The sequence below is a fragment of the Musca domestica genome, unplaced genomic scaffold (genome assembly GCF_030504385.1).
Source record: "Musca domestica strain aabys unplaced genomic scaffold, Musca_domestica.polishedcontigs.V.1.1 3, whole genome shotgun sequence".
Classification (NCBI taxonomy): domain Eukaryota; kingdom Metazoa; phylum Arthropoda; class Insecta; order Diptera; family Muscidae; genus Musca; species Musca domestica.
In genome coordinates, this window is record NW_026712299.1 from 13,164,389 (window position 1) to 13,186,044 (window position 21,656).

General features: G+C 34.8%; 1 protein-coding gene across 1 annotated transcript in view; it reads left to right on the forward strand.

The window, feature by feature from the left end:
- The window catches only part of LOC101901487 (uncharacterized), a 115,705-nt gene that overhangs the window by 18,890 nt on the left and 75,159 nt on the right, over positions 1-21,656 (forward strand). Inside the window, exon 2 of the mRNA XM_059124686.1 lies at positions 19,522-19,565. The gene's annotated coding sequence lies outside the window, so the exon portion shown is untranslated. The remainder of the gene's footprint in view (positions 1-19,521; positions 19,566-21,656) is intronic.

Genomic DNA, 21,656 nt, shown 5'->3' on the forward strand with positions numbered 1-21,656 from the left:
TCAGTCATTTTGCTCTGCGAATGCCCATTTTAAATTAATAAAGAATTCGACCAATATTCCATCCATCCCAATAATTGAAATAATTATTATTTTTGTTGTTGTTGCCCTCCAATAATAAAATAAACAGCAAATACACGTGACATTCGCCACATAGCCGGCAGAGAAATAGCAAATTAATTGCAGCTGTTGTTGAAACTGTGATGTTGAATACTTCATCATTACTCGGCGCATAATCATTATTGTTAACCTCACCGCCACCCGGCCCCCGTCAACTCCTTCCTCTCTTATACCTCTCTTCCTTCATAATGCCCTCGCTTTCATTATAATGGGCCAAGGCATTAATATTTCGTTCCTTCTCTCTCATTGCTTGAAATAATTATTTCATTGTTTGCTGTATATGTTCTTCTTTCAGCTGTTTGTTGTTGCTGTTGCATTGTTGTTATTGTTAAACGATTTGCGAAGCACGCATTGTTGGCGGGTATTCCTTTACGTTTAATTTGTTGTATGCACGCGTTTCATTAAAATTGGACAACAAATGCCCAATAATTTCGAACAGAAAACGCATAAAAACCGGGACAAGGAGAGCGATTGCCATTTGCATAATAAAATAATAAGACAAGGAACAAATGGACAGGCAGGCAGGCAGCAGCAGCTTGAATTTCAGCGGGTGGATTTAAGGTTATGAAACATATATATAATTCGAGATTTTATTGCCAAGAGGAGGGAGGGAGGGTGTTTGAACGGTTGGTTCCTTGGCTGACTAATGAGTTATTTAAAAATTCGGAAATATTTTTGAATGAAAATGAGATTATTTTGGTCCGTAATTTAAAAGTTAAATGGATGTAATTGGGATGTCGGCAAAGAAATGCATGAGTAGAGCTTATTTTTGGGGAGATTCATGGTGTGTTGTAGTAAACTTTGAATGTCCTTCTAATATAATTTCATTAAATTGGATGGTGCTGTTTTATTTTGGCTTTGTTAAAAAATGGACATGTGTTTCTTAATTGCTAAAAAAAACCAGTAAGGAAGCTCAAAAGTCGGGCGGGGCCGACTATATGATACCCTACACCACTATGCATATTTAGTAGAGCTCTCGTAAAAAGGTTTATACAGGGCATTTCAGAGCACTATGAGATATTTGGTACAAAATCAAAATATATCTAATTCTATCGTGCATTTTACGAACTATAGCTATCTCTCAACCGGGTTTCTCCAAATTTTACGTATTGGCTTCTAGACTGAATTAGGTCTTATGTACGAAAATTCAGGTGATTTGGGCTGATATTGACCATTTAGTGCACATTTAACCCGAAACCGGATGAAGATATATATGGGAGCTATATCGAAATCTGCACCGATTTCGATAAAATTTAAAACAGCTCCATCTAATACCTGGTACCAAATATCACGGTTATGGAGTGAATATTACGAATGTATGGGACTAAAACACTAAATCGGATGAAACATATATATGGTTGCTATATCTATATCTGAACCGATTTTCACTAAATTTGATATACTTGCTTTTAGGCTGAATTTGGTCCGATGTACTAAAATTCAGTCTATTTGGACTTATATCGGCCATTTGGTGCCCAATTAACCCGAAATCGGATGAAGATATATATGGGAGCTATATCCAAATCTGAACCGATTTCGATAAAATTTAAAACAGCTATTTCTGTTCTCCATCTAATACCTGGTACCAAATATCACGCTTGTGGAGTGCATAGTAGGAATGTGAGGGACTTAAAGATCAAATCGGATGAAAGATATATATGGGAGCTATAGCTATATCTGAACCGATTTTCTCCAAATTTGATATACTTGCTTCAAGGCCGAACTAGGTTGGGTGTGCCAAAATTCAGGTAATTTGGACTGATAGTGGACATTTGGTGCACATTTAACCCGAAATCGGATGAAGATATATATGGGAGCTATATCTAAATTTGATCCGATTCTCTAAATTTGATCCAATTTCAATAGGGTTCGTCCTTGGGCCAAAAAAATATTGTTTGGAAAATTTCATCTCAATCGGATAATAAATGCGACCTGCATTTTGTTCACAAGAATACATGGACAGACGGACGGACGGACGGACGGACAGACGGACTGACATGCGTAAATCGACTCAGAAAGTGATTCTATGAAGGTTCTCAAAAGTAACTATGGGTCTAACTCGTTTCCTTCTCCATGTTACAAACAAATGCACAAAGACATAATACCCTTACCACTATGTGGTGTAGGGTATAAAAAACAATGACATTTTAAGACAAAATAATTTTTTTTTCCCAAAATTACGGGAAACCCCAGTTTGAAAGTAGAGCTAAAAATATGAGATGCCGATGCAAGGTGTTTGCAAAGATAATATCTGGAGGTAATCTAAATAGGCCAGGCCAGATCCGTCGTTCTTTATACCCTTCAATATACATGGTATGGAGGGTATATTAAGTTCTTCATTTCGAAGTGTAACTCATCGAAATAATAACAAAATATATATTTTTGATCTGCGTAAAATTCTGCAACGATTTAGCGCTGTTCGTCCGTCTATCCATCTGTTGTAATAACGCTAGAGTCAAAACGAATTAAGATAGGAAGCTATGGTTTTACACAGATCAGTCTTTTGTCTGCAGGCAGGTCAAGTTCGAAGATGGGCTATATGGTCCAAGATATCGTATTGGCCCCATAGAAGGGTAGCCCCCAATATTTGGAATTTCGAAAAATTTAGCCACGAATTTTTTACAAGGAGTTTTTTGTGAGTACTTAACCCTCTGAAAGAGAATTATATATATATATATATATATATATATATATATATATATATATATATATATATAGGTCCAGGATATTTTGGATAGACCCAAAGTTACTTATGAGGATATGCAGCCAAAATGTTTGCATGTGCAATGCTTTAATATACCTTCCACTCAATTTTTTCGCAATAATATTCGGAATTTATTCTGATGGCACGGTCGTTTAATACGAACGGAGAGCGACACCATCACCATGGCCGGTCCCTTTTTTTGAGTTCTGGTGGCCAACCGAAGGTACACATTTACAGCTGACCTCTTTGGCAAATAAACTCGATCATTTTGTTTCTTTACAAACTGCCGGACAACGAATGTTTTCTCATCGGAGAAATCCAAATTCGGCAGTTCACCACTTTCGTCCAAGCGAAGCAACTCTTTAGCTCTTTTGAGTCTATTTTTATACCCTACACCACATAGTGGTAAGGGTATTATGTCTTTGTGCATTTGTTTGTAACATGAAGAAGGAAACGAGATAGACCCATAGTTACTTTTGAGAACCTTCATAGAATCTCTTTCTGAGTCCGTCCGTCTGTCCATGTATTCTTGTGAACAAAATGCAGGTCGCATTTATTATCCGATTGAGATGAAATTTTCCGAACAATATTTTTTTGGCCCAAGGACGAACCCAATTGAAATTGGTGAGAATCGGATCAAATTTAGATATAGCTCCCATATATATCTTCATCCGATTTCGGGTTAAATGTGCACCAAATGTCCACTATCAGTCCAAATTACCTGAATTTTGGCACACTCAACCGAGTTCAGCCTAGAAGCAAGTATATCAAATTTGGAGAAAATCGGTTCAGATATAGCTATAGCTCCCATATATATCTTTCATCCGATTTGATCTTTAAGTCCCTCACATTCCTACTATGCACTCCACAAGCGTGATATTTGGTACCAGGTATTAGAAGGAGCACAGAAATAGCTGTTTTAAATTTTATCGAAATCGGTTCAGATTTGGATATAGCTCCCATATATATCTTCATCCGATTTCGGGTTAATTGACCACCAAATGGCCAATATCAGCCCAAATGGCCCGAATTTTGGCACATGTGACCAAGATTAGCCTTAAAGCAAATACAACAAATTTGAAAATTTGAGAAAATCGGTTCAGAAACAGCTATAGCTCCCATATATATGTTTTATCCGATTTGGTGTTTAAGCCTCTCACATTCGTAATATGCACTCCACAAGAATGATATTTGGTAGCAGATGTAAGATACAGATATAAGATATAAGATACAGAAATAGCTGTTTGTAATTTTATCGAAATCGGTTAAGATTTGGATATAGCTCCCATATATATCTTCATCCGATTTCGGGTTAATTGTGCACCAAATGGCCGATATATGTCCAAATGGACTGAATTTTAGTACATCGGACCAAATTCAGCCTAGAAGCAAGTATATCAAATTTAGTGAAAATCGGTTCACATATAGATATAGCAACCATATATATGTTTCATCCGATTTAGTGTTTATGTCCCTTACATTCGTAATATTCACTCTACAACCGTGATATTTGGTACCAGGTATAAGATGGAGCACAGGAATAGCTGTTTTAAATTTTATCGAAATCGGTTCAGATTTGGATATTGCTCCCATATATATCTTCATCCGATTTCGGGTTAAATGTGCACTAAATGGTCAATATCAGCCCAAATCACCTGAATTTTCGTACATAAGACCGAATTCAGTCTAGAAGCTAATACGTCAAATTTGGAGAAACCCGGTTCAGAGATAGCTATAGTTCGTAAAATGCACGCTAGAATTAGATAGATTATGATTTTGTACCAAATATCTCATAGAGCTCTGAAATGCCCTGTATAAACCTTTTTACGAGAGCTCTACTAAATATGCATAGTGGTGTAGGGTATCATACAGTCGGCCCCGCCCGACTTTTGAGCTTTTCTTACTGGTTTTCTGTTGCGGTGGAATTTCAATGGCTATACCCCGAGCTCATTTTTCAATATTTGCCGAATGGAATATTGTGATATATTTAGCTCACTAGACATTTTTTGGTTACTGCGACGCGGGCTTCGATCAAGTCGCTTCTTTACTTTTCGAACCAGTTTTATTCCACAAAATGCATTCTTATACCAAAACCACATAATGGTAAGGCTATTATGTCTTCGTGCATTTGGTTGCAACTTGGAGAAGGAAGCGAAATAGACCCATAGTTTATTTTGAGGATCTTTATAGAATCACTTTCTGAGTCGATTTATGCCTGTCAGTCCATGTATTTTTGTGAACAAAATGCAGGTCGCATTTATTATCCGATTAAGATGAAATTTTTCCTAACAATATTTGTTTGGCACTAGAACGAACGCTATTGAAATTGGTGACAATCGGTTCAAATTTAAGTATTATAGTTTTCATATATGTCTTCAACCGACTTCGGGTTAATTGTGTACTAAATGGCCAATATCAGTCCAAATGTTCAGATATAGCTGCAGCTTTCGTATATATGTTTCATCCGATTTCGGGTTTTATTTCCCTCACATACATAATATGCACTCCATAATATTAAACCTTGGAACCAGGTATCAGATACAGCTGAGAAATTAGCGTTTAAAATTTTGTCAGAGTCGCTTCAGATTTGGATTTAACTCCCATATCCTATATCAGGGTTTTTGTGCACTAAATGGCTAATATCAGCCCAAAATTGTCTGCATTTTGGCACTTCCAACGGAATTCTGCCTAAAAGCAAGTGCTTCAAATTTTGGTGACGATAGGCTCAGGCATAGCCATAGCTCCCATATTTATGTTTCATCCTATTTGGGGTTTTAAGTCCCTCACATGCGTAATATGCGCTCCACAACAATGATATTTGGGTATCATATATTCGGTCCCACCCGACTTTTGATCTTTCATTACTGATTTTAAATTTCAAGATTCAAGCCTCAGTTTTTAGCTGGAGATCTATAAACTTTACCGAAAATTATAGAATATTAAACCTAAACACAGTTTCAAATACATTATACTACGAATTTCAAATATATCGCATTATCGCCCACTCAAAGTTACGAATATGCAAAAATTGAAGATTTTAGCCTCATTCCTTATATCAAGGTGTTGCTGAGGCAATATTTCTCTTATCTTCTACAATGGTGGAGAGAATAAAAACCAAACAAGTAAAAAAGCTGTAAGTTCGGCCGGACCGAACTTTGAATACCCTCCACCATTTGGAACGAATTTGGCAATTCTCAAAAAAAAAAAAAAAAAGAAGAAAATGGGGAGGTACCGTTACATGGGGGCTTACGAAGACGTGGACCCGCACAGACATTTTTCTGTCTTAGGCTGTAGTATCCATTGCCAACTTCAAATACCAAATTTGAAACTATTCCGGTGAATAATGTCCCTAAAATCATCAAAATACCGAATATCGGGAGGTGCCATTATATGGGGGCTATACGAAGACGTGGACCAACATGGCCCATTTTAAATACCAAAACTCCTGCAGACATAACATACATACAATCTACTTCAATTCCTTCGGAAGCTAGAGTGATTTACACATACGGACGGACATCGCTAAATCGACATAGAATTTTATGCTGATCAAGAATATATAAACGTTGTGGGGTCTAAAACGGAATGACAAACTTAATATACCCTACATACTATGGTCGAGGGTATAAAAATTTTAAATAGTTTTTGAACGTATATATTCAATATTCGAATACATATTTCGGTTATAAATTGATTTAATAATGTATTTTGGCGTATAATTCTTTATCATTTCATTGATATGCCTGAATCAATTTTGTGCAATCCTGACAAATTTTTTCAAAGAGTCACAAACTAAATGACACGCCAATACACCCTTCCAAAATACTTTAAATATTTACTTAAACATATACACCTCTTCTTTATCTTAATATTTCAAAATATATATTAAGTAACTCAATAATTTTTTCTTTTCTGAAATATGTTTGCATGATAGGATTATATTGCTGATGGGATTTCCTGCTATCCCTGGGTTCATTATAAACGAAAACGATAAGAAAATCATAAACAATTTTATTTCCTTCATAAAACATTTTAGGGGCAAAACCAGAGAAAAAAAACTGTCTCCCCTTTTCCGTTTGATTTAACATTTGTGCCTGCATTCAAACTCCTTGACTCTTTACTTCAGCCGTCTTCATCATCTGCTTTCGTTTTGGGGTAGCATTTGGCCTAAGGCAAGTGTTTACAACATAAATCAATTGTCGCATACATACATATATGAATATATGAGGGTGTGTCGTCCCGACCGCCTCCAATAAAAAACACACTCTAACACATGGAATTATGTACGTACCAGTCGAGGGACAGACAGACACACATATTTTTCGGATCACCGCTAAAGAATACACTACCGCCAACATACGTACAAACACATGTATATTTCTTACTTGATCAAGCTAAAGCTGAAACAGCGGATAAAATGACAAGTGAACATATGTCATAAATTTTATTTAAAATATTAATATCTTCAGTTTGAAAACGGCGCGACAGACAGCTCGCCCCAACATGAGATGGGACACACTCACTCACACACACACACACGTAGTGAATATAATCTTGCTCCGATGTCGAGACAAGGGCAAAATGAAAATTATTATTTTGATAAAACATAAAATACATTTTGCTAAGTGTCACCAAAGTTGTGTAGACAGATATAATAAAATGACAAGTGTGTAGCAAACACACACGGCGACACCCGCACACACACACAGATTACATGCCATTCAGATTTCATTGCACTGTCTTTAGATTTGAGACCTTTTTAATGGCAATTTTTTGAGGTCCTACCTCACTAAAGTACGTTTAGAATTAGATTTCTTGAGGATTACGCGACAAATGTTACCCTCGTGTTGGTGTTGGGAATTGTGAAAATGCGCCTTCTAATAAAATCTCATTTGAATATCTTGGAGAGGAACATTCAAATTTTACGATTTTATTATACAAATATTAAAATTATATGCATGCATGTGTGTGCGTGTGTTTTGTCTAAATGTTTTACTGCGTAAAATTTAATTATTGTATAATTTGATACCGCATGCACTGGTGCGATAAATTTTATAAGGATAAACGTATATATACGAATAAGGAAAGGGAGAAGACATACGGGGACGACTATACGACCATACTATGGATATTTGGTCTGTTGTCAAAAAATAATATTTAAATTTGGTTTTTAGATTGACTAAATACGAATTCAGATGAAATATCGAGTATTAGTCGGTTTTGCGGACCGAAATATACTCTAAACATATGATTGCTCTAAGTGTGATATACTTGGGAATCTTTGACATTTTGTGGGAGGGGTTGTATATCCCATTTAAATACCAGATCCCATATTGTGCAGAATCATTGTTATTGTTCGAAAAAAAAATCTAGAACTAACTACAGATTTTTTTTTTAATTTTTATTATTACTTCCTCAAAATTTAGTTCTTCTGTGGGGAATACACGATGATGAATCGAACGGTAATAATTTCGCATTTTTGTGAGAAGTGGCAGCGGGTAGATACTCCCAATTTTTACATTTGACCTAAGCTTGATGTAAATGTTTCGATGTCGTAGCCAAATTGATTACTTTTTGGATTATTTTGAATTTTTGTGATGGTGATAAGGAATGAGCCAAAATGACAAATGTTTGTTCTATACCAGTATTCAAAATTTAATCTCTTTATATTTATTCAAAATGGGTTATATCTCTTGTGGCAGATCATTGTCTGTATAGGTCCACGTTTTCCACTAGCCCCATATTTCAGTACCTCCCGATAAAGCATAATTTTCATTTACTATGGGGAGGTAGCTCCCGATAAAGCAACATTTTCCCACGATAGAGCAATATTATACCCTCCACCATAGTATGGAGGGTATATTAAGTTTGTCATTCAGTTTGTAACACCTCGAAATATACATTTTAGACCCCAAAAAGTATATATATTCTTGATCAGCATAAAATTCTATGTCGATTTCGCGATGTCCGTGGAAATCACTCTAGCTTCCGAACGAATTGAAGAAGATTGATGAAATTTTACTCTAACATATTTTGGTATTTAAAATGGTCCATGTTGGTCCACGTTTTTGTATAACCCCCATATAACGGTGCCTCCCTATATATGGTATTTTGATAATTTTAGCGACATTATTCGCCGGAATTATTTCAAATTTCGTATTAGAAGAAGTTTGTAATGAATACTACAGCCTAAACAGAAAATTGTCTGTGCAGGTCCACGTCTTCGTATAGCCCCCATATAGCGGTACCTCCCGAAATTTGATATTTTGACGATTTTAGTGACATTATTCACCGGAATGGTTTCAAATTTGTTATTTGAAGAAGCTATGATAGATTGTTTCAGCAGCTCCACGTCATCGTTTAGCCCCCATATAAAGATACCTCCCATTATTTGGTATTTTGATGATTTTAGCGACATTATTCATGGGAAGTGCTTGAAATTTGGTATTTGAAGTTGGTATAGTACCTCCCTATATTCGGTATTTTTATGATTTTTATAATGCAGGTCCACGTCTTCGTATACAACGGATACATTCTGTATTTTAAAGATTTTAACAGAATTCTAAGCGGATTTAAGTATTATAATTATTATTATTATTTTTTTTTTTTGCCAAATTCGTTCGAAGTCGTCCCGGCCGAACTTAAGGCTTTATTACTTGTTTATTTTATGAGGATTTTATTTACTTAAGATCGATATATGTAGTTTCTGAAAATCGGATACTCAAAAGAGCCAATAATTCCTAACTTCCAGCAAAACCATCAATATACTGAATATGATGGTAGACACAAATTTATTCCAGAAGAAAGACCATTAGAACCAAAATTCGGCTTTTTGGCATAAATGGGGTGAAAATATGCGGAAGAAGGTAATCATATTGGACATTCCGGAAATTTGAATAATATTGAAAAAATCAAAGTACGGAATATAAGTGATTGTGGTATACAAAGACTCTTTCAATCCGTTAAGTAGTTAGTACTAGTTCAGCTATATCTTAATCGATGTTCACAAATTTTAAGTACTTGCTTTTGGGCTGAATTTATTAATTAACCACTTGATGCACAATACACGTGAAGTCATATAATAATGTGTATGGAAACTGTATCCGAATCTGGACCGATATTGATACAATTTTGAGATAGGTATTTCAGTTTTGTATGTAATATCTGGCACCATAAACCATTGTTGTTGAGTGCATATTACTAATGTTAGGGATTAAACACCAAGAAATATGAAAGATATTTATGGAAGCTATAAAAGAACCAATTTTGACCCAATTCAATGAATTTCTAGCTTCTACGCTGAATTCGGACGGATGTTTTGAAATCTATTCTGGTTGGAATAGTTACCATATGGAATATAGAACTATATCGAAATTTGGACCAATTATCACCAATTTCAATAGGGTTTGTCCTTGGGCCAAAAAAAAAAAAATGATTTGTGAATACTTTTTCTCAATCATACCATAAATTTCGATATGTACTTTGTTTACAAAAAATATGGACAGACAGAAGGACATGCATAAATCGACTCAGAATGTGAAATCTTTATATCATTCGTCACAGTGGGTCCATTTCCTTTCCTTCTGCATGTTACAAGCAAATGTACACAGATGCAATACCCTGTATCATAGTGTACAGATTATGAACTCTACTGAAATTGGTTGTAATCGGTCCAAATTTTGATATAAGTACCATTCATATCTTTGTCCGATTTCTATTTTTTTTGTGCGCCATATATTTTAAATAATATCCATTTTATCTTGTAGTCCTTGAAATCATTCAGGTGGCTTGTTGTCCTTGAAGGAAATCCCTAAAAAATTAATATTGTCTGGAAGTATAAAAAGTAGAAAAATATTTTGCGAACATCTCCAAAAACAATAGAATTCTATTCATACCCTGAACCTAGTTCCATGCAATACTTCGTGAGGATCGGACCATAACTGCGACCTGTAGAGTAATTACATATTTACAGGGGCGTACGGAAAAAACACATAGCTTGTTAGGCAAACATAGCTGGATAAACTCAGCTCTACGAGGTAGGAGCTACATGATCCAATATTTGGAGATGTTATGAAGTTTTTGTCCAAAAAAAAAAAGAGCAAAAAAAAAAAAATAATTAAAACAAGTAAGCAAAGGCTATAGTTGTACGAAGCCGACCATGTGATACCCTACAACACTACAATATGCTAGAAGCCCCTTTATGTCCTCAACCACTTTGGAAGATTTCGCTTTTCAAATTATGTTACGGAGCCCAGATATTACCCTTAGCATTTTGAACAGGGACATTTGCCCAATATTTACGCACTCTGTCGTGCTGTCAGTTTTCCTGGTCCATTTTACAGCTAAATATAATCCAATTGTCATCCAAACTGCTACAATTCTTCCCCGTCCTTGGTTAATTTGAACCCCTAACTATTTTGCAATCATCTCCAAGAGCAAAAAAGCCCCTCCGTACCTCCAAATTTAGACTCATCTATATGATTTGCTTGTCTACGATATTTGGCTATATTCGTCAACGAAATCATCATAAAAAGCCAGAAGTTCTCCTTTTGTGTATTTCAGATGTCGCCTTTAAGTAATGCTGGTATTTTTTCACACAAAAGTAGTGGTCCATTCCATCCGCTGTCCTAAACTCTAACTTTACGCTAGATTTCGTGTCCTTTGGTTTCTATATATGACCTTTATAACGGCTGCAAAATCAGGACAAGTTTAGTTGTTGGTCCATTTCAACCCCCTAATATATTACGGGCATCTTTGAAAACAATAGGCCTAGCCCTTCCGAGCCTAACCCTACCCTCGTGAAAATTTTCGTGATCGGACGATAATTGCAATCTGTATATAATAATAACCCCAACCTGTGTTGAAAAGTAAAAAAATACGAAATATACACTTCAATATTATAAGTCAAATTGAAAAAATCGCATGCCATAAAAAATATGAAAAAATGAAAAAAAAAAATGTCACATAATATTTCAAAATCTATATTAACATCATTATTGGAATCTATTTATGCGATTTTTTTAGATTTTGTACTTTCATTCTGAATTGACAAAATCAGGATTTTTTCAGTTTTTGGTCCATTTCGACCCCTAAATATTATGCGATCATCTCCAAAAGAAATAGGGTTCTATTCTGACCTTAACCCCACCTCCATACTAAATTTCGTGAGGATCGGGCCATAATTCCGACCTGTAGAGTAATTACAAACTAACATGGACAGACGGGTCGACTGACATACATAACTAGATCTACTCAGCTCGGCGAGGTAGAAAGATCCATATATACTTTCCTATGTGAGAAACCAATATTTCGAGGTGTTACATAATTTTTGGCCCAATCAAACTTATAATACCCCAAACACATAGTGTTGTAGGGTATAAAAATCCGTTAAAAATTTTGTTAAAATCGTAAAAATACCGAATATAAGAAAAATACCGAACGTATATCCTGGACCTGCATACACAAATTTCTGTCATAGTTAGGAACTTCAAATATGACATTTGAAACAATCCTGGTAAATAATGTCGTTAAAATCATCGAAATACCGAATATAGAGAGGTACCGATATATGGGGGGCTGTAGTACCCATTACGAACTCGAAATACAAAATTTGAAACAATTCCGGTGAACAATGTTCCTAAAAACGGGGCTACCGTTTTAATGAGGGCTATACGATATCGTGGACCGATATAGACAATACTCTCCCAGGGAGTAAAGTACTCAGATGGAACTAATTGTGCGGATTTTTCAGACAAAACCATTGACAAATTTGGCTAATATCATCAAAATACCCAATATCGTAATTATGTTCACTTCAGCGTGATTACAACAGATGGACAGACGGACGGATGGACAGGCCTATTTCGTCTTAGAATTTTACGATGATCAAAAATTATACTATGTATGGTGGAGGATATAAAAAAACTCTTCACAGAGAAATGTAGGTTTTCATAAGGAACTACTATGCTCTATATGATGCCAAAAGTCAGCAATACTTTATGCCAGAAATTTGAGAGGCATTTTTATACAATTTCTATATAAATCTTTACCTTGGTAAAGGTCAATTTGTGGCGATATATTCCACGAATTGTTCCCAACTTTTCAATTTTGAACTTTTGCTAGTTCGCTAATCTCTAATTTCGCACAATTATTGGAATATGAGCTTTACAATATCTTGCTTAATAAAATTAATTCTTAGTTGCCAAATATCAATCTTTCCTTAATGCATGATTTGCGGAAATCGTTATTAATAATTCTGAATTTATAAATGAGTTTATTGTGACTGAATGAAGTATATTATGTGTCATTCTGGATTTATTTCACTTCAAGGAATTATTTATAAATTCAAAAAGAAAATGCAATTTAATATCCCTCATAAATTTTCTTTACTTTGGTATACAATTATAATTTTTTATTAGAAATTCTCCTTTGTTACCATGAGTAAAGTGAGAAGCTGTATTCATATCATCCTCCTTTTTTATTCGAACAAATATTACATGATCTAGTTACGGCAACAACAAAATACTAAATTAAAAAAAAAATTCTATGCACAAACTGACTTTGCAATTTTGTGTGTTCCCCCAATATTTGTTGCTCCCTTGTTGTTGTTGTTATTGCTATCCTGCCAAAGGATATTGAAGTTATTGTGTGAATTCTAATATTGTGCATTTTGAAAGAAATTTTATGCACGTCATCATTACCAAATCCAATGCATTATTTCCATTTGATCACCATGGACGGACGCTTAGCATAACTTCTAGGCTATCGGAGAATGAATACATACTGTGTTGGCTATACTGGTGTGTTTGTGTGTCTTGCTAACTAATACAAGCATAGATAACAATAGCTTCTAATCTCTGGTTTTATAATTTATAAAGGATAAACAAAAATCTCAAAGATTTCAGTAGATAAAGGGGGCTGGAGGGGAGGAGAATGAATAACCAAACACACACACACAAATTTGCACACCTAGAGAGGAGAAAAGCAACGTTACTTCAAAGTCATGGTTTTAATTAAATTTACAAACAAACACCCATAAAGACATATATACCTTGCTAGCTATACAATGTAACAAGTTATAAAAGACTGTTCTTTTTTTCGTAGGAAAAGTACTTTGATTGACGTGTAGTCTTATAAGCCAGATTGTTGGCAAACAAAACAATTTTAGATGTTTTGTTTTTTTTTTTTTTTTTTTACTGCAAACTCACATAGGTAGATGAATGAATACAAGCAAATGGGGTCGGTCGTTTGTAATGCAAAGAGAATTAATACGAAAAACTGGCCAGCAAAAAGAGAGTCTTCTCTTTAATAGGATCAAAGCTTTGTACATAACATGGCTTGGAAAGTGATATAATTTATAATTCATAGAAATGTAGTTCTAAACATTTAAGAGCTCGGTTGCCAAATTTTCCTACAAATATAAAATATTAATGCTCTGTTCCCGAACCTGCAAGAATCTACTAATTTCCCATTTTTTCCATATCATAAAGGGAAAGTCGGTTATCATAGTAAAAACTTTAGAACTTTTGCAGCTCTGAAACAGAACCTAACAGCCCTATTTTTATACCCTCCACCATTCTATGGAGGGTATATAAATTTTGTCATTCCGTTTGTAACTCCTCGAAATTCTAAGTCGATTTAGCTATGTCCGTCTGTCTGTCTGTCTGTTGTAATCACGCTATATTTCGAATGAATTGAGATAGAAGGCTAAAATTTCGCACGCATTTTTATTTTGCCAGTAGGCAGGTTATGTTTGTAAATGGGCCATGTAATTCCACGTTTTCATATAGCCCCCATATAACGGTACCTCCCGATATTCGGTATTTTGATGATTTTAGCGACATTATTCACAGGAATTCTTTTAAATTTTGTATTTGAAGTTCGAAATAGATACCACAGCCTAAGACAGAAAATTGTATGTGCGGGCCCTCGTCTTCGTATAGCCCCCGTATAACGTAACTCCCGATATTCGGTATTTTGATGATTTTAGCGACATTATACACCGGAATTCTTTTAAATTTTGTATTTGAAGTTCGAAATGGATACTACAGCCTAAGACAGAAAATTGTCTGTGCAGGTCCACGGCTTCGTATAGCCCCCCTTTATTCGGTATTTTGACGATTTTAGATCGAAATTGTTTGAGATGTCGTATTTTAAGTTCGTAATGGATGCTACTGCCTGTTACAGAAAATTGTCTATGCAGGTCCAGGTCTTCGTATAGCTCGGATATAACGGTACCTCCCTAGATACGGTATTTTGAAGATGCTACATAATACCCATTTATAATATGGTAAAAGCCTGTAACAAACATTGCCTGTGTGGGTCCCCTATATAACGGCTATGTTCGGTATTTTTAAGATTTTAAGAGAATTTTTAAGGATTTTATTTTTTGAAAATTTCTAAATACATTCCAAATGGTGGAGGGTAATTTTACTGCTTCTTAAATTGTTTAAAAATTCAGATGTACCGAAGTCAATTCAAACACGACTTTTGGGAGACCCACTTACAATCAATATAGAATATACCCCTGTAAATTTAATTTAAGCCCTTATGCATTTTATCCCAAAGCACCGAACAACTAAGGTAAACTTATCCAATATGCTTACATGTGTACACACACACACATGTAGCGTGAGTTTGTTACTTGTCATTTTGAATCTGTAGACACATCAGCCATAAAGTATGGCATATCGCTTGTTTTTGATCTTCGAGACAGTAATTTTAATTGTCCCTATGACACAATGTCACAGACAACATATCCCAAAAGGGTAGCCCATTAAAAAGGAAGCTACGCTTTATGGTTTAAATAAAAGTCAATATACGAAAAAATAATATTTTTTTGTTACTTTTACACATTTGTTCATTAATTAGTTGGGTGAAAAAATAAGAAAACTAGACGAGAAGAAATCTTTTTTTGTATTTTTTTTCGATTATAGATTATGGGAAGCAATTAGTTGGAGTTGTAATGTAAGAGGGTTGTAATAAAATTATGATCAATCGTGGTATGAAAACCATAAAGAAACTTAAATTTACTCACCGGTTAGAATATATCCGCGATACTGACATATAATGGTCCGGTTACGTATATGATTTCACATATACATGTAAAGTGTTTCAATATTGTCTAAATATTACAGTAACACCCATTTTACAGTATTTAAAAGGTTTCAGACGCACTTTATATTCAAATTTGTTGTTACTTGGCATTTCAATATCATAAATTCGGCTATCCATTTGCATGGCAGAAATAAAATGGATCAAAAACATACATAAAACTGAAATATATAAAATGTTCTTTATGCTAGGAAAGAGTTTTGGATTTGAAATATCCAGTACCGATTCCTAACTTTTGAAAAATATTGGTTTCAAATCTAACAGAATTATTCGAAAGGAATTTTGTAAATTTCCTGCCTTTAAATCGGAAAGCTCTACTAACTGAAATTTATTGTACGAATCTTGATGTTTCTGACTGTTATTGATGCTTTTAAACACCTTTTTGACGTGGACCTGCAGAGGCAATGTTCTGTCATAGACTGTAGTACCCATTACGAACTCTAAATACGACATTTGAAACAATTCCAGGAAAATTTTATGAACCTACTTCATTTTGTGCGGAAGCTAGAGTGATTTCCACAGACGGACGGACATCGCTAAATCGGTGTAGAATTTTATGCTGATCAAGAATATTTATACTTTGTGTGGTCTAAAATGTGTATTTCGAGGTGTTATAAACGGAATTACAAACTTAATATACCCTCCATTCTGTGGTGCATGATACAAAAACAATTATACATTTTAACTTGTTTCCATTACGAAAGATCTTATTTCACTTTTTCATAGGCCAAGAACTGAGTTCCAGGGACAATGTATGTCATAATTCTACAACCGATAGGTTTTTTGATATATTACGGCTATCAATAGTATTCAACCTAAACCAGTAAAGAAAGTCTTAGACTCAATTCGGTCGTATGTGCCAAATTTCTTCCCATTTGGACAAATATTGGTACACAATAAAAGGTAAATCGGACGAAGTTATATATGGGAGCTATATCCAAATCTGAACCGATCTCGATAAAATTTAGCAAAGGTATATCTGAGTTGTATTTGATATATTTCCCCGCATATCGTTGTTACAGAGAGCATCATAGTAAGGCTGCCGAGGGCACAAATAACAAATCGGACGAACAATATATATAGAAGCTGTAGCTATATCTGAACCGATTTCCGTTAAATTTGGCATACTTATTTTCAGGCCTAATCTGGTTGTATGTGCAAAATTCCATACTATTCGGGCCAATATTACATATTTGGTGCACAATAAAAGGCAAATCGGACGAAGATATATATGGGCGCTATATCTAAATTTTGATCGATTATCTCAAATTTCAATAGAGTTCGTTCCTGTGTAAAACAAATTATTTGTGAGAAATTTCATCTGAATCCGACAATAAATGCCTGGAAATACGTAGATAGACGGACGGACATGCATAAATCGACTCAGAATTTGATTTTATGCAGATCATCAAAAGGAAGTTTGGGTCTGTCTCGTTTTCTTTTGCCTGTTACATACAAATGCACAAAGACATAATACCCTGATACCTTGATACCTTGTGGTGTAGGGTATAAAAATATAGATAATATTCAGAAAATAATTGTGGTATAATCCTATGTTGGGGGAGACTTTATAAAAACGTTGATCCACATGACCCATATTTTGTACAAATTATTCTCCATATAACCCATAAGTCTGATTTTACTCTTTTATTCCAAGATGGCATTCAAAATTGACAAAATTTGTCAAAATCGGTCCAGACATTCTTGAGATATAGGCACTCTAGCTTACATCCCCTTCCTTTGTATATATAGATTGTATGTTGTTCGCTATATAAATTTGATCTATTTACTATCGGCATCTACGTAACGATCATAATTGACCTTTTCGTGTATTTGTGATTTCGCCGGGATTAAAAATATTAATGGAAATTTTGACTTTTATTTAGCACAAATATTGTGGTCTATTTCACACACTAAATATTACCCAATGATCATCCAAATTGGAAGACTTCTGCCCAGTCCTAAGCACTAGCCCCGCGTCGATTGGTCTATGATTGCGACCTGAAGAGCAACTCTAAAATAAGGAAATTTTTCAGTTTTTGGTCATTTCAACCCCTAAATATTATGCGACCATCCATATCCGACTCTGACCATAACTCTATTTCAATTTTTAATTTCGTGAGGCCATAATTGCGACTTGTAGCGTGATTATTATGAAGTGACTACAAATTCATATTCTCAATGTAGGTTCAAGTACTGAAATAGTATAATACAATTCGATGAAAGAGCACTATTTCGAATTTAATTCACATTTCCCTTAATATTGAGTCCTCATTGAATTTTCTTCACCCTTTCAATAGGCTCAGTCGATTCCGTGTTCTGTATTCCTTTCTTTCCGATTTACCCCTCGTATAATGCTGTGGCATTAATTTGTTTGCTAGAACAGATTATCTGTGTCCCCCTTCTGTAGCATAACTTCAGTTGCATATCGTGCTATTAATTTGTACAAACAAACATAAAACGTGTTCACATAAATATCACACGCACAAACACAGTCACACACACACAAACGTATGAATACTGCATTCATCCATGGACACAAACATACATTTTTATAAAAAATTATCTTTTTCTTGTCATTTATAGTAGTTTCGGTTCAGAATGTGTGTTTGGTTTTTTTGTCCTGGTGTTGTTCTTTTTGTCACATTTGGTATTTACTCTGGATTGGATTGGATGGGAGTTATGCCGGTACGTCCCCTCGTCCATGTTGCTGTCATAATTTAAGAGTTTTATGTGCCCTAAATGTTGGTGTTGTTTTTTTTTTTTCTGGCTGAGCCTGTTGTGGTGCTATTGGTTACTAGAAGTTGAGAGAGAGAGAGTGAGTGATCAGGAAAAGGGGGAGAGGGTGGAGTTATTAATGATGTTCCCGATGCTGCGCCTGCTGCAGATGATGTTGCGGTTGTCGTTGCTGCTCCTGCCGCCGCCGAAGCCGCTGGTGTTGCTAGCATTTTGTATTGTGGTTAGACTGTCGTTTATGTGGCATATTAAATTTAGTTTTTATTCGAATGCGTTGTGGTGATGTTGTTTACACTTTTTTCTGGTTCTCGTTTTTGTTTTTTGTCCCGTTTTTATGAATTTTTAAATTTGATTCGATTTGTGCGTTTATTTTCCGTTCGGTTCATTTCAATGTGACACTTTTTTTTGTTAAACAAATAGCAGAGAAAAAAAAAAAAAAAACTACAAAACCAAAGCGTTTTTGGTTTTCACAATTTGCGTGAAATACACATATTTATTTTCTGCTCATGAAGTTAGTTCCAGTTTTTTTTTAATAAATATAAATATTTTTTCTCGCCTTTATACCAAACTGGGAAATGCAATTATTTTAACTTTTATTATGACGACGATGATGGTGACGATGTTGTTGTCGCTGTTGTCATTCTCCCTCGTGCAATAATTAATTCATGTAAATAATCATTTTTATAATTGGATATTTTTATTGTGTGTTTGAAGATGGGGCGACTATCAGCTGAATGTGTGGCCAGCCATACTGTGTATAAATATATAGCTGCATTATATGAATAAAAAATAAATATTACAAAAAAGAAACGTGAAATTATAATAACCGCTTTGTCTCCATTTCATTTCAGAATACAACCAATGCAAATGCTGATTTAAAATAAATATTTCACAGGTGAGTGCGCGCGTGAAATTGTGTTTGTTTTACATTTTTTTCTTATTTACAACTTTTTTTTATATGTATTTAGATGTTTAAAAAACAAGTTAAAAAGTATCAGTCGGTATTGCCGACAGATATATACCCTCAGCCTATGTTCGATTAAATAATCAAAATATATTTGACTAGTGTTACAATTATTCAAACGTTTGACCCTCTATGTTAACAAGTGCGTGTTGTACCATATAGCGTCTACCGATATATTCCATTTTTATACTTCATCTGATATTGAGCGAAATATGGGGCAAAATTACAACAAAAGTTATTTATGTCAAATTTTATGCGAAATCATAAATTCCGATAAATTTCATATTCATATCAAGCCTCTTATTGAGAGAAATATTTGAGCATAGCAAATAGTAAAGAATTGCTAAATTGTTTCGAAAGTTATGACAGATAAAATTATTGAAAATTGTGACGCTTTGTATAAACTTCACAACAGATTTTGTGTTAGCAAAAATATTTGTGTGTGTGAAATTTGAAAAGAGTTGGATGCTTATTTAGCTTTATTTGTGCGTTTTGTTTTTCAAAATCTTGAACCCTATGTATAGGGGAGGTATCAGAAGAAATGGTTCGATCTATGCCACCTTTATAACAGATCTTGTGTTGATAGAAATATTGAGATGTGTCAAGTCTAAATGGAATCAGATCTTAATTTGGCGTTTTATGAGCTTCATGGGTATTCAAAATTTTGACAATTTGTGGGGGAGGTACCAGAAGGAGTGGACCGATACATTCCATGTTAACACCAAGTCTTGGGTTTATAAAAATATTGGAATGTGTGAAATTTTAAGACGTTCGGACTCTTACATCACATTTTATAGAAGTTATAATTATTCAAAATTTTGACCCTTTGTTGGGGAGGTCCCTAATGGAGTGGACCGATATTGTCCATTTTCGCACCTTACCTAGCACTGATGAAAATACTGGCATTTGCAAAGTTAGAGCAAAATCGGATTATCGTTTCTCTTTGTGCGCAAAAAATATTTTTTGAAATTTCGACCTTTTGTGGGGGAGGTACCAGAAGGAGTAGACCGATACATTCCATATTAACACCAAATCTTGGGTTTATAAAAATATTGGAATGAGTGAAATTTGAAGACTATCGGGCTCTTACATCACATTTTATAAAAGTTGTAATTATTCAAAATTTTGACCCTTTGTGGGGGAGGTCTCTAATGGAGTGGACCGATATTATCCATTTTCGCACCTGAACTAGAACTGATGAAAATATTAGGATTCGCAAAGTTCAAGGAAAATCGGATTATCCTTTCTCTTTCTGTGCAATAAATTATTTTCTTTGAAAATTTTGACATTTTGTGTGGGAGGTACCAGAAGGAGTGGACCGATATTACCCATCTCCGAACTCGATCTAAGTTTGACAAAAATATTGCGATGTACCAAGTTTGGACCAAATCGGATACTCCCTTCGAGAGTTATCGTGCGCACCAGCCAGCCAGACAGACAGACAGGCGGACGGACGGACATCGCTAGATCGACTCCAAATGTTCTGAAACGGATTTGGTCCAAAGAGACCTAGGGTCTAAAACCGTTATTTCGACTAGGCACGTTTTGACCGTATCAAATGATATATACCCTCTGTAGCCATATGGCTGAGGGTATAATTACTTAATTAAGATTATGGAAGAGGGATGTTCCACGTATATATCATAAATTTCTCAAACACCAAAGTCCATTAAAAGCTGAAAATCTAAGAAATTAAATTTTGAAAAAATATAGAGCGAACATATCGGATCATTCGAATTTATGTAAACAGTGAAACTCGGTCGAGTTCGAGTATAATCTTTTTTCCATGTTACTCTAATAAGAAGGAGTTGGGTTTGCAAGTCTTCGAATGAGATTAAAATTCATTCGAAATCGACATTTTCTATTGTTGCCGAGTAGACTTTTAGTTTTTGTCATACCGTCGTCTGTATAGCCTCCACCATAGTATGGAGTTTGTCATTACTTTTGTAACCCCTCGAAATATTCACTTTAGACCCCACAAAATATATTCTCAGTACGTCCGTCTATGGAAATATATGTGTT